The 13,299-nt window shown below is 38.6% G+C and overlaps 1 protein-coding gene across 1 annotated transcript in view; it reads left to right on the top strand.

The window, feature by feature from the left end:
- The window catches only part of ASB17 (ankyrin repeat and SOCS box containing 17), a 34,300-nt gene that overhangs the window by 14,553 nt on the left and 6,448 nt on the right, over positions 1–13,299 (top strand). The gene's annotated exons all lie outside the window — the stretch shown is intronic.

Here is a 13,299-nt window from a genome sequence, read left to right on the forward strand (position 1 = left end):
TCTTAAATAGTTGATGATTGAATAATTAATAAATTATATATCCTTTAAAGCAGAAGTGTCATGTAGCCTGTAAACAACATATTCTACTGTGGAAATGTCTGTGTAATACAGAAATTTCCTTTACTACAATATCAATCTATTAATATTTAGCTCTAGAATTAAATCTTTAAAAAGATAACTTAAACTTAAAAAAGTATCTTTTAATTTGAATGGGCTTCCCGTTATATTTGTGTGTGTGTGTGGCTCAGCAGTATGAAGTTTTACTCTGCAGTGGTTTGAAACACACGGGGAACATTTAGGATTTTATGCTGTCTACGTCCAACCCTAGACCAAAAGAATAAACATCTCTTGAGTAGGATCTGTGCATGGGCATTTTTTCAGTTTCCCCAGATAATTTGAGTGTATGGCTCCATATAGATGAAGAAGCTAATAAGATATAAGTGCATGATCTTTCTTAAATTTAAAATGTATCCAGATTCATAGTTGCAAAAATAATTTGCTTTGGTCCTTATATGTATTGTTTAAATTTTATGTGTCATTCTGGGAATAAGATGGGAATAAAACCATCTGCCCTAGGTGGAAATGCTTTGGAGAAAAATGTTATAAAAATTATACAAATTGGAGACATCCAGGGAAGATGGCAAAGCAGGGAGTTCCAGGACTCAGTCCTCCCACCAAAACAACTATTAAACAGGGAGAAACTGTTTGAAAGACAGAGGCCAGAAGAACACTGAATAGCATCCAGGGAAGTGGGAGCAAGGGGCAGATAAACTATGGTAAAGAACCATAAAATGTTCTCTTCAGGCATGTGGCAGCTACTGGCACCCACTGCCTGCTCTCCCAGGAGGCTGCCTTGGAGTCCAGTCCCTGGCTAGCTGCTGGTGACAGAAAGGGACATAAAGGGTCATAGCTTTCGATTAGTGAATTCCAATACCTGGGTCCTGGCTCTGAGGGCAGCCATTGTTTCAACCCTACCTCAACAAAGGTGAGGGCAGCCATTGTTTCAACCCTCCCCAGAATGGGCAGAGGTGGTGGAGATTTAAAGATGCAATGCTTCCTCAGTGCCTCGGGGGACACTTAGCTGAAAGGCTGTGTTTGCTGGGCAGACCAGTAAAGCTCAGCTTTGGGGAGCCATTGCACAAGCTTTTGGCAGCTTCCTGATCCCCTCCTCAGGACACTTTGGAGAAGGTCTGTGCCACATTTGTGGGTCCCTGGCCCTGTTTGGGCTGGAAAAAGACTGCCTTGGGATAGTCCTCTCTGGAGTGACCCTCAACCCAGAATTTGCCCTCTTGGCAATAGCAGCTTGAGACAATGAAAGGAGTGTAAAAAACTATAGGGGCAGATAGTTTGGACTAAAGACCTGCCAGTGTCAAATACACAGGAGAGGGAGGTCTCTCTTCTGGGGAACAGAGAGAACAACCAAACTCCTGTAAACAGGGAACTCCAAAACAACTAACAAGCAAAAGTCTAGGACAAGACGGATGCCCAGAAAGACAGGGAAAACCCTGCACACTGCATTCATCTGGGGCAGACCTTTTTCATAGGAGGGCTGAAGCTCAGAAAAGTCTGTATCTTATCACCAGTTGGTTACAAAACCAAGAAACAGACATCCCAGAGAATAAATCTCAGAGTTAATATTTTAAAATAGTAAAATGTACAGTGCGAAATAAAAGAGCACAAAACAAAGAAACAGGAAATGATGACCTATCTAAAAGAAGAGAATAAAAATACAGAAAACATGGACATACTGACAAAGACAAAAAAAAATGCTCTTACAAAAGCTCAAGGAGATGAAGGAAAGTAAAGAAAAAGAACTAAAGGATATCAGGAAAACAATGAATGAAATATATGAGTCTAATTAAAGACAGAGAAATTTTACAAAAGAGCCAAACAGAACCACTGGAGTTGTAGACCACAATAACTGAAATGAAACATGCTCAAAAGGATTTCAAGAGCACAGGGGAGCTTGCAGAAGAATCAGTGGACTTGAAGATAAGATACTTGCAATGAGTCAAGCTGAGGAGCAGAAAGAAAAAAGAATATTAGAAGTGAAAATAGTCTGACAGCTATGGGACACCATCAACCGCACCAACATATGCAGTATAGGAGTCCCAGAGGAGAAGAGAGAAAGGTGCAGAAAGAATCGTCAAAGAAATAATGACAAACTTAGCAAAAGATGTGATTATGCAAATCCAAGAAACCCAGAGAACACTAAACACGATAAACATGAAGAAAAATACACCCCAGCATACACTGATTACACCATGAAATACAAAGGACAAGGACAGAGTTCCGAAAGTGAAAAAAGCAAAACAACGTGTTACGTACATAGGAGTCCCAATTAGATCGAGCGATGATTTCTCATCAGAAACCATGAAGGCAAGAAGGCAGGGGGTTGAAATACCTAAAGTGCTTATAGAAAACATGCCAGTCAAGAATTTCATATCCAGTGAAGCTCTCTTTCAAAAACGAGGGAGAGATTAAGAAATTTTCAGATAAACAAAACCTGAGGGAGCTCATCACCACTAGATTGGCCTTATAAGTAATGCTAAAGGGAGTTCTTCAGGCTGAAAGGAAAGGACACTAGACATTGGTTCAAAGTGACATAAAGAAATAAAGAACTGTAGTAAAGGAAACCATTCTGGTAATTATTAATGACAGTACTATTGTATTGTATATAACTCCACTTCATTCTTCCTATGGGTGCTAAAATGCAAATGCATAAAAAGTAATGATAAATCTTGTTGTTGTTATTTTTATATACAATGTACAAATATATGAGTGGGAACAAGTACAAAAAATGGTGGGTGTGGGGAAGGGGTACAGGAAAATTATATGGGTGTGTTATTGAAGTTAAGTTGGTATCAAACAAAAGATGTTTGTTATAATTTAGAATGTTAAATTTTAACCCCACAGTAACCACAAGGAAAACAGATAAAAAAACATATCCAGAGAGAAGTAAGAAGGCACTCAATATGGTGCAACACACACACACACACAAAAATGTATATATATACAAAGAAGGCATTAACAGAAGTGAGGGACAAAAAAAGAATATTAAAAGTGAAAATAGCCTGACAGCTATGGGACACCATCAACTGCACCAACATATGCAGTACAGCATGAGATTTACAAAGGCTAAAGTAGCAAATAGCAGAAGAAAGTCCTCTATTATAAGTAGTGACTTAAATGTAAATGGTTTAAACTCTCCAGTCAAAACACAGCGATTGGTAGAATGGATAAAAAGCATGTCACAACTATATGCTATCTGCAAGAGACTTAGCTTAAAGTCAAAGATACAAGTAGGATGAAGGTGAAAGGATAGGAAAATATACCATGCAAGTAGTAACCAATAGAGAGGTGGGGTGGATATACTAATATCAGAAAAAATAGACATCAAATAAAAAACAGTTATGGGGGAACAAAGACAGTCATTATATATTGATAAAGGGGATGATTCAACAAGAATATGTAACAATTATAAATACATATGTTCCTAATAGCAGAGCCCCAAAATATATGAAACAAATACTGACAGAATTGAGAGGAGAAAATGACAATTCTACATTAATACACTTTAACACACTATTCTCAATAACAGATGGAATGGATAAAAAGATCCATAAGATCAATAAGAAGTACAAGACTTGAATGATACACTAAACCAACTAGATCCAACATACATATATACAGTACTTCACCCAACAAAAGGAAAATACACATTCTTCTCAAATGCACATGGACAGATGCAAGGAGGGCGGGGCAAGATGGCAGACTGGTGAGCTGTATGTTTTAGTTACTCCTCCAGGAAAGTAGGTAAAAAGCCAGGAACTGCGTAGACTGGACACCACAGAGCAATCTGTCTTTGGGCATACTTCATACAACACTCATGAAAACGTGGAACTGCTGAGATCAGCGAAATCTGTAAGTTTTTGCGGCCAGGGGACCCGCGCCCCTCCCTGCCAGGCTCAGTCCCGGGGGAGGAGGGGCTGTCAGCTCCGGGAAGGAGAAGGGAGAATTGCAGTGGCTGCTCTTATCGGAAACTCATTCTACTGATTCAAACTCCAACCATAGATAGACTGAGACCAGACACCAGAGACTCTGAGAGCAGCCAGCCCAGCAGAGAGGAGACAGACATAGAAAAAAAACAACACGAAAAACTCCAAAATAAAAGCAGAGGATTTTTCGAGTTCTGGTGAACACAGAAAGGGGAAGGGCGGAGATCAGGCCTTGAGGCGCATATGCAAATCCCGAAGCAAAGCTGATCTCTCTGCCCTGTGCACCTTTCCTTAATGGCCCTGGTTGCTTTGTCTATTAGCATTTCAATAACCCATTAGATCTCTGAGGAGGGCCGTTTTTTTTTTTTTTTTTTTTTAAATCCTTTTTGCTTTTTCTAAAACAATTACTCTAAGAAGCTCAATACAGAAAGCTTCAAAGAATTGAAATTTGGGCACGTCAAGTCAAGAGCAGAACTAAGAGAGCTCTGAGACAAAAGGCAATATTCCAGTGGCTGAGAAAATTCACTAAACAACACAACTTCCCAAGAAAAGGGGGGTGTCCGCTCACAGCCACCATCCTGGTGGACAGGAAACACTCCTGCCCATCGCCAGCCCCATAGCCCAGAGCTGCCCCAGACAACCCAGTGTGACGGAAGTGCTTCAAATAACAGGCACACACCACAAAACTGGGCGTGGACATTAGCCTTCCCTGCAACCTCAGCTGAAGGTCCCAGAGCTGGGAAGGTGGAGCAGTGTGAATTAACAAAGCCCCATTCAGCCATCATTTGAGCAGACTGGGAGCCTCCCTACACAGCCCAGCAGCCCAGAACTGCCCTGGGGGGACGGCACTCACCTGTGACATAGCACAGTCATCCCTCAACAGAGGACCCGGGGTGCACAGCCTGGAAGAGGGGCCCACTTGCAAGTCTCAGGAGCCATACGCCAATACCAAAGACTTGTGGGTCAGTGGCAGAGACAAACTGTGGCAGGACTGAACTGAAGGATTAGACTATTGCAGCAGCTTTAAAACTCTAGGATCATCAGGGAGATTTGATTGTTAGGGCCACCCCCCCTCCCCGACTGCCCAGAAACACGCCCCACATACAGGGCAGGCAACACCAACTACACACGCAAGCTTGGTACACCAATTGGGCCCCACAAGACTCACTCCCCCACTCACCAAAAAGGCTAAGCAGGGGAGATCTGGCTTGTGGAGAACAGGTGGCTCGTGGACGCCACCTGCTGGTTAGTTAGAGAAAGTGTACTCCACAAAGCTGTAGATCTGATAAATTAGAGATAAGGACTTCAACTGGTCTACAAACCCTAAAAGAACCCTATCAAGTTCAGCAAATGCCACGAGGCCAAAAACAACAGAAAATTATAAAGCATATGAAAAAACCAGACGATATGGATAACCCAAGCCCAAGCACCCAAATCAAAAGACCAGAAGAGACACACCACCTAGAGCAGCTACTCAAAGAACTAAAGATGAACAATGAGACCCTAGTACGGGATATGAAGGAAATCAAGAAGACCCTAGAAGAGCATAAAGAAGACATTGCAAGACTAAATAAAAAAATGGATGATCTTATGGAAATTAAAGAAACTGTTGACCAAATTAAAAAGATTCTGGACACTCATAGTACAAGACTAGAGGAAGTTGAACAACGAATCAGTGACCTGGAAGATGACAGAATGGAAAATGAAAGCATAAAAGAAAGAATGGGGAAAAAAATTGAAAAACTCGAAATGGACCTCAGGGATATGATAGATAATATGAAACGTCTGAATATAAGACTCATTGGTGTCCCAGAAGGGGAAGAAAAGGGTAAAGGTCTAGGAAGAGTATTCAAAGAAATTGTTGGGGAAAACTTCCCAAATCTTCTAAACAACATAAATACACAAATCATAAATGCTCAGCGAACTCCAAATAGAATAAATCCAAAAAAACCCACTCCGAGACATATACTGATCACACTGTCAAACATAGAAGAGAAGGAGCAAGTTCTGAAAACAGCAAGAGAAAAGCAATTCACCACATACAAAGGAAACAGCATAAGACTAAGTAGTGACTACTCAGCAGCCACCATGGAGGCAAGAAGGCAGTGGCACGATATATTTAAAATTCTGAGTGAGAGGAATTTCCAGCCAAGAATACTTTATCCAGCAAAGCTCTCCTTCAAATTTGAGGGAGAGCTTAAATTTTTCACAGACAAAGAAATGCTGAGAGAATTTGCTAACAAGAGACCTGCCCTACTGGAGATACTAAAGGGAGCCCTACAGACAGAGAAACAAAGACAGGACAGAGAGACCTGGAGAAAGGTTCAGTACTAAAGAGATTCGGTATGGGTACAATAAAGGATATTAATAGAGAGAGGGAAAAATATGGCAAACATAATCCAAAGGATAAGATGGCCGATTCAAGAAATGCCTTCATGGTTTTAACGTTGAATGTAAATGGATTAAACTCCCCAATTAAAACATATAGATTCGCAGAATGGATCAAAAAAAATGAACCATCAATATGTTGCATACAAGAGACTCATCTTAGACACAGGGACACAAAGAAACTGAAAGTGAAAGGATGGAAAAAAATATTTCATGCAAGCTACAGCCAAAAGAAAGCAGGTGTAGCAATATTAATCTCAGATAAAATAGACTTCAAATGCAGGGATGTTTTGAGAGACAAAGAAGGCCACTACATACTAATAAAAGGGGCAATTCAGCAAGAAGAAATAACAATCGTAAATGTCTATGCACCCAATCAAGGTGCCACAAAATACATGAGAGAAACATTGGCAAAACTAAAGGAAGCAATTGATGTTTCCACAATAATTGTGGGAGACTTCAACACATCACTCTCTCCTATAGATAGATCAACCAGACAGAAGACCAATAAGGAAATTGAAAACCTAAACAATCTGATAAATGAATTAGATTTAACAGACATCTACAGGACATTACATCCCAAATCACCAGGATACACATACTTTTCTAGTGCTCACGGAACATTCCCCAGAATAGATCATATGCTGGGACATAAAACAAGCCTCAATAAATTTAAAAAGATTGAAATTATTCAAAGCACATTCTCTGACCACAATGGAATACAATTAGAAGTCAATAACCATCAGAGACTTAGAAAATTCACAAATACCTGGAGGTTAAACAACACACTCCTAAACAATCAGTGGGTTAAAGAAGAAATAGCAAGAGAAATTGCTAAATATATAGAGACGAATGAAAATGAGAACACAACATACCAAAACCTATGGGATGCAGCAAAAGCAGTGCTAAGGGGGAAATTTATAGCACTAAACGCATATATTAAAAAGGAAGAAAGAGCCAAAATCAAAGAACTAATGGATCAACTGAAGAAGCTAGAAAATGAACAGCAAACCAATCCTAAACCAAGTACAAGAAAAGAAATAACAAGGATTAAAGCAGAAATAAATGACATAGAGAACAAAAAAACAATAGAGAGGATAAATATCACCAAAAGTTGGTTCTTTGAGAAGATCAACAAGATTGACAAGCCCCTAGCTAGACTGACAAAATCAAAAAGAGAGAAGACCCATATAAACAAAATAATGAATGAAAAAGGTAACATAACTGCAGATCCTGAAGAAATTAAAAAAATTATAAGAGGATATTATGAACAACTGTATGGCAACAAACTGGATAATGTAGAAGAAATGGACAATTTCCTGGAAACATATGAACAACCTAGACTGACCAGAGAAGAAATAGAAGACCTCAACCAACCCATCACAAGCAAAGAGATCCAATCAGTCATCAAAAATCTTCCCACAAATAAATGCCCAGGGCCAGATGGCTTCACAGGGGAATTCTACCAAACTTTCCAGAAAGAACTGACACCAATCTTACTGAAACTCTTTCAAAACATTGAAAAAAATGGAACACTACCTAACTCATTTTATGAAGCTAACATCAATCTAATACCAAAACCAGGCAAAGATGCTACAAAAAAGGAAAATTACCGGCCAATCTCCCTAATGAATATAGATGCAAAAATCCTCAACAAAATACTTGCAAATCGAATCCAAAGACACATTAAAAAAATCATACACCATGACCAAGTGGGGTTCATTCCAGGCATGCAAGGATGGTTCAACATAAGAAAAACAATCAATGTATTACAACACATTAAAAACTCGAAAGGGAAAAATCAATTGATCATCTCAATAGATGCTGAAAAAGCATTTGACAAAATCCAACATCCGTTTTTGATAAAAACACTTCAAAAGGTAGGAATTGAAGGAAACTTCCTCAACATGATAAAGAGCATATATGAAAAACCCACAGCCAGCATAGTACTCAATGGTGAGAGACTGAAAGCCTTCCCTCTAAGATCAGGAACAAGACAAGGATGCCCGCTGTCACCACTGTTATTCAACATTGTGCTGGAAGTGCTAGCCAGGGCAATCCGGCAAGACAAAGAAATAAAAGGCATCCAAATTGGAAAAGAAGAAGTAAAACTGTCATTGTTTGCAGATGATATGATCTTATATCTAGAAAACCCTGAGAAATCGACGATACACCTACTAGAGCTAATAAACAAATTTAGCAAAGTAGCAGGATACAAGATTAATGCACATAAGTCAGTAATGTTTCTATATGCTAGAAATGAACAAACTGAAGAGACACTCAAGAAAAAGATACCATTTTCAATAGCAACTAAAAAAATCAAGTACCTAGGAATAAACTTAACCAAAGATGTAAAAGACCTATACAAAGAAAACTACATAACTCTACTAAAAGAAATAGAAGGGGACCTTAAAAGATGGAAAAATATTCCATGTTCATGGATAGGAAGGCTAAATGTCATTAAGATGTCAATTCTACCCAAACTCATCTACAGATTCAATGCAATCCCAATCAAATTTCCAACAACCTACTTTGCAGACTTGGAAAAGCTAGTTATCAAATTTATTTGGAAAGGGAAGATGCCTCGAATTGCTAAAGACACTCTAAAAAAGAAAAACGAAGTGGGAGGACTTACACTCTCTGACTTTGAAGCTTATTATAAAGCCACAGTTGCCAAAACAGCATGGTACTGGCACAAAGATAGACATATAGATCAATGGAATCGAATTGAGAATTCAGAGATAGACCCTCAGATCTATGGCCGACTGATCTTTGACAAGGCCCCCAAAGTCACCGAACTGAGCCATAATGGTCTTTTCAACAAATGGGGCTGGGAGAGTTGGATATCCATATCCAAAAGAATGAAAGAGGACCCCTACCTCACCCCCTACACAAAAATTAACTCAAAATGGACCAAAGATCTCAATATAAAAGAAAGTACCATAAAACTCCTAGAAGATAATGTAGGAAAACATCTTCAAGACCTGGTATTAGGAGGCCACTTCCTAGACTTTACACCCAAAGCACAAGCAACAAAAGAGAAAATAGATAAATGGGAACTCCTCAAGCTTAGAAGTTTCTGCACCTCAAAGGAATTTCTCAAAAAGGTAAAGAGGCAGCCAACTCAATGGGAAAAAATTTTTGGAAACCATGTATCTGACAAAAGACTGATATCTTGCATATACAAAGAAATCCTACAACTCAATGACAATAGTACAGACAGCCCAATTATAAAATGGGCAAAAGATATGAAAAGACAGTTCTCTGAAGAGGAAATACAAATGGCCAAGAAACACATGAAAAAATGTTCAGCTTCACTAGCTATTAGAGAGATGCAAATTAAGACCACAATGAGATACCATCTAACACCGGTTAGAATGGCTGCCATTAAACAAACAGGAAACTACAAATGCTGGAGGGGATGTGGAGAAATTGGAACTCTTATTCACTGTTGGTGGGACTGTATAATGGTTCAGCCACTCTGGAAGTCAGTCTGGCGGTTCCTTAGAAAACTAGATATAGAGCTACCATTCGATCCAGCGATTGCACTTCTCGGTATATACCCGGAAGATCGGAAAGCAGTGACACGAACAGATATCTGCACGCCAATGTTCATAGCAGCATTATTCACAATTGCCAAGAGATGGAAACAACCCAAATGTCCTTCAACAGATGAGTGGATAAATAAAATGTGGTATATACACACGATGGAATACTACGCGGCAGTAAGAAGGAACGATCTGGTGAAACATATGACAACATGGATGAACCTTGAAGACATAATGCTGAGCGAAATAAGCCAGGCACAAAAAGAGAAATATTATATGCTACCACTAATGTGAACTTTGAAAAATGTAAAAACAAATGGTTTATAATGTAGAATGTAGGGGAACTAGCAGTAGAGAGCAATTAAGGAAGGGGGAACAATAATCCAAGAAGAACCGATAAGCTATTTAACGTTCTGGGGATGCCCAGAAATGACTATGGTCTGTTAATTTCTGATGGATGTAGTAGGAACAAGTTCACTGAAATGTTGCTATATTATGTAACTTTCTTGGGGTAAAGTAGGAACATGTTGGAAGTTAAGCAGTTATCTTAGGTTAGTTGTCTTTTTCTTACTCCCTTGTTATGGTCTCTTTGAAATGTTCTTTTATTGTATGTTTGTTTTCTTTTTAACTTTTTTTTTCATACAGTTGATTTAAAAAAGAAGGGAAAGTTAAAAAAAAAAAAAAAAAAAAAAAAAAAAAAGACAAACAAGGAAAAAAAAAAAAAAAGATGTAGTGCCCCCTTGAGGAGCCTGTGGAGAATGCAGGGGTATTTGCCTACCCCACCTTCATGGTTGCTAACATGACCACAGACATAGGGGACTGGTGGTTTGATGGGTTGAGCCCTCTACCATAAGTTTTACCCTTGGGAAGACGGTTGCTGCAAAGGAGAGGCTAGGCCTCCCTGTATTTGTGCCTAAGAGTCTCCTCCTGAATGCCTCTTTGTTGCTCAGATGTGGCCCTCTCTCTCTGGCTAAGCCAACTTGAAAGGTGAAATCACTGCCCTCCCCCCTACGTGGGATCAGACACCCAGGGAAGTGAATCTCCCTGGCAACGTGGATTATGACTCCCGGGGAGGAATGTAGACCCGGCATCGTGGGATGGAGAACATCTTCTTGACCAAAAGGGGGATGTGAAAGGAAATGAAATGAGCTTCAGTGGCAGAGAGATTCCAAAACGAGCCGAGAGATCACTCTGGTGGGCACTCTTACGCACACTTTAGACAACCTTTTTTAAGTTCTAAAGAATTGGGGTAGCTGGTGGTGGATACCTGAAACTATTAAACTACAACCCAGAACCCATGAATCTCGAAGACAGTTGTATAAAAATGTAGCTTATGAGGGGTGACAGTGGGATTGGGAATGCCATAAGGACCAAACTCCACTTTGTCTAGTTTATGGATGGATGTGTAGAAAAGTAGGGGAAGCAAACAAACAGACAAAGGTACCCAGTGTTCTTTTTTACTTCAATTGCTGTTTTTCACTCTAATTATTATTCTTGTTATTTTTGTGTGTGTGCTAATGAAGGTGTCAGGGATTGATTTAGGTGATGAATGTACAACTATGTAATGGTACTGTAAACAATCGAAAGTACAATTTGTTTTGTATGACTGCGTGGTATGTGAATATATCTCAATAAAATGATGATTAAAAAAAAAAAAAAGACAAAAAAAAAAAAATGCACATGGATAATTCTCCAGCATAGGCCATATGTTGAGTCACAAAACAAGTCTCAATAAATTAAAAAATGTTGAAATCATGCAATCCAACCACAACAGGATGAAAGTAGAAATCGATAACAGAGAAAGGGAAAATTCACAAATATGTGGAAATAAAACAACCAATAGGTTACAGAGGTAATCTGAAGCAAAATTAGGAAATATCTTGAGGCAAATGAAAATGAAAATACAACAACTGAAACTTATAGGTACAGCAAAGGCAGTGCTGAGAGGGAAGTTTATAGCTCTAAATGCTTACATTTAAAAAGAAAAAAAAGAAACTTCAAAGCAGAGATCTAATCTCAAACCTGGAAGGACTAGAAAAAGGAAAGCAAACAAAACCCAAACTGAACAAAAGGAAGGAAATAAAGATTAGAGCAGAGAGAAATGAAATAAATAGAATCAACAAAACCAAAAGTTGGTTCTTTGAAAAGATCAATAAAATTGACAAATCTTTAGCTAGACAGGCAAAGAAAAAAAGAGAAAAGATACAAATAACAAAAATCAGAAATGAAAGGAGTGACATTGCTACTGACCCTGCTGAAATACAAAAGACTATAAGAGGATACTATGAACAATTGTAGTCAATAAATTAGATAACCTAGATGAAATAGACACATTCTTAGACACACATAAACTACCTGACATTGATGCAAGAAGAAATAGAAGATATCAACAAACCAATTACTAGTAAAGAGATTGAATCAGTAAGCAAAAACCCTCAACAAAGAACAGCCCAGGACCAGATGACTTCACAGATGAAACTTACCAAACATTCCAAGGAGACTGAACTTCAATTCTGCTCAAACTCTTCCAAAAACTTGAAGAACAGGGAACACCCCCTCATTGTATAAGGCCAACATCACTCTCAACAAACCGGATAAAGATACCACAAGAAAATAAAATTACAGACCAATACCTTTGATGAATATAGATGCAAAAAGCCTCAATAAAATACTAGCAAACTAAATCTAACAGCACATTAAGAGAATACACACCATGATCAAGTGGTTTATTCCTGGTATGCAAGGTAATATATAATACGTAATATGCCACATTATCAGTATGAAGGAAAAAAACCATATGATTATCTCAATTGTGCAGAAAAAGCATTTGACAAAATCCAGCACACCTTCTTGATAAAAACATACAGAACACTAGGAATAGAAGGAAACTTTCTCAATATGATAAAGGGGCATATATGAAAGGCCCACTGCTAACAACCTACTTAATGGTGGAAGACTAAAAGCTTTCCCTCTGAGATCAGAAACAAGACAAGGATGCCCACTGTCACCACTGTTATCCAGTATTGTGCTGGTAGTCCTTGCCAGAGCAATTAAGCAAGAAAAAGAAATAAAACCGTCTAAAACAGAAAGGAAGAAATAAAAGTTTCCCTATTTGTAGATAATATGATCCTATATATAGAAAATCATGAAAAACTCACAACAAAACTCCTAGAGTGAATAAACGAATTCAGCAAATGGCAGGGTACAAGATCAACACCCTCAAATCAGTAAGGTTTCTGTAAACAAGCAATAAATAATTAGAATAAGAAATTAAGAAAAAAATTCCATGCACAATAGCAACTAAAAAAATCAAATATCTAGGACTAAATCTGACCAAGCATGTAAAGGGCATGTATGCAGAAATC

This window comes from Choloepus didactylus, chromosome 2 (genome assembly GCF_015220235.1).
Source record: "Choloepus didactylus isolate mChoDid1 chromosome 2, mChoDid1.pri, whole genome shotgun sequence".
Classification (NCBI taxonomy): Eukaryota; Metazoa; Chordata; class Mammalia; order Pilosa; family Megalonychidae; genus Choloepus; species Choloepus didactylus.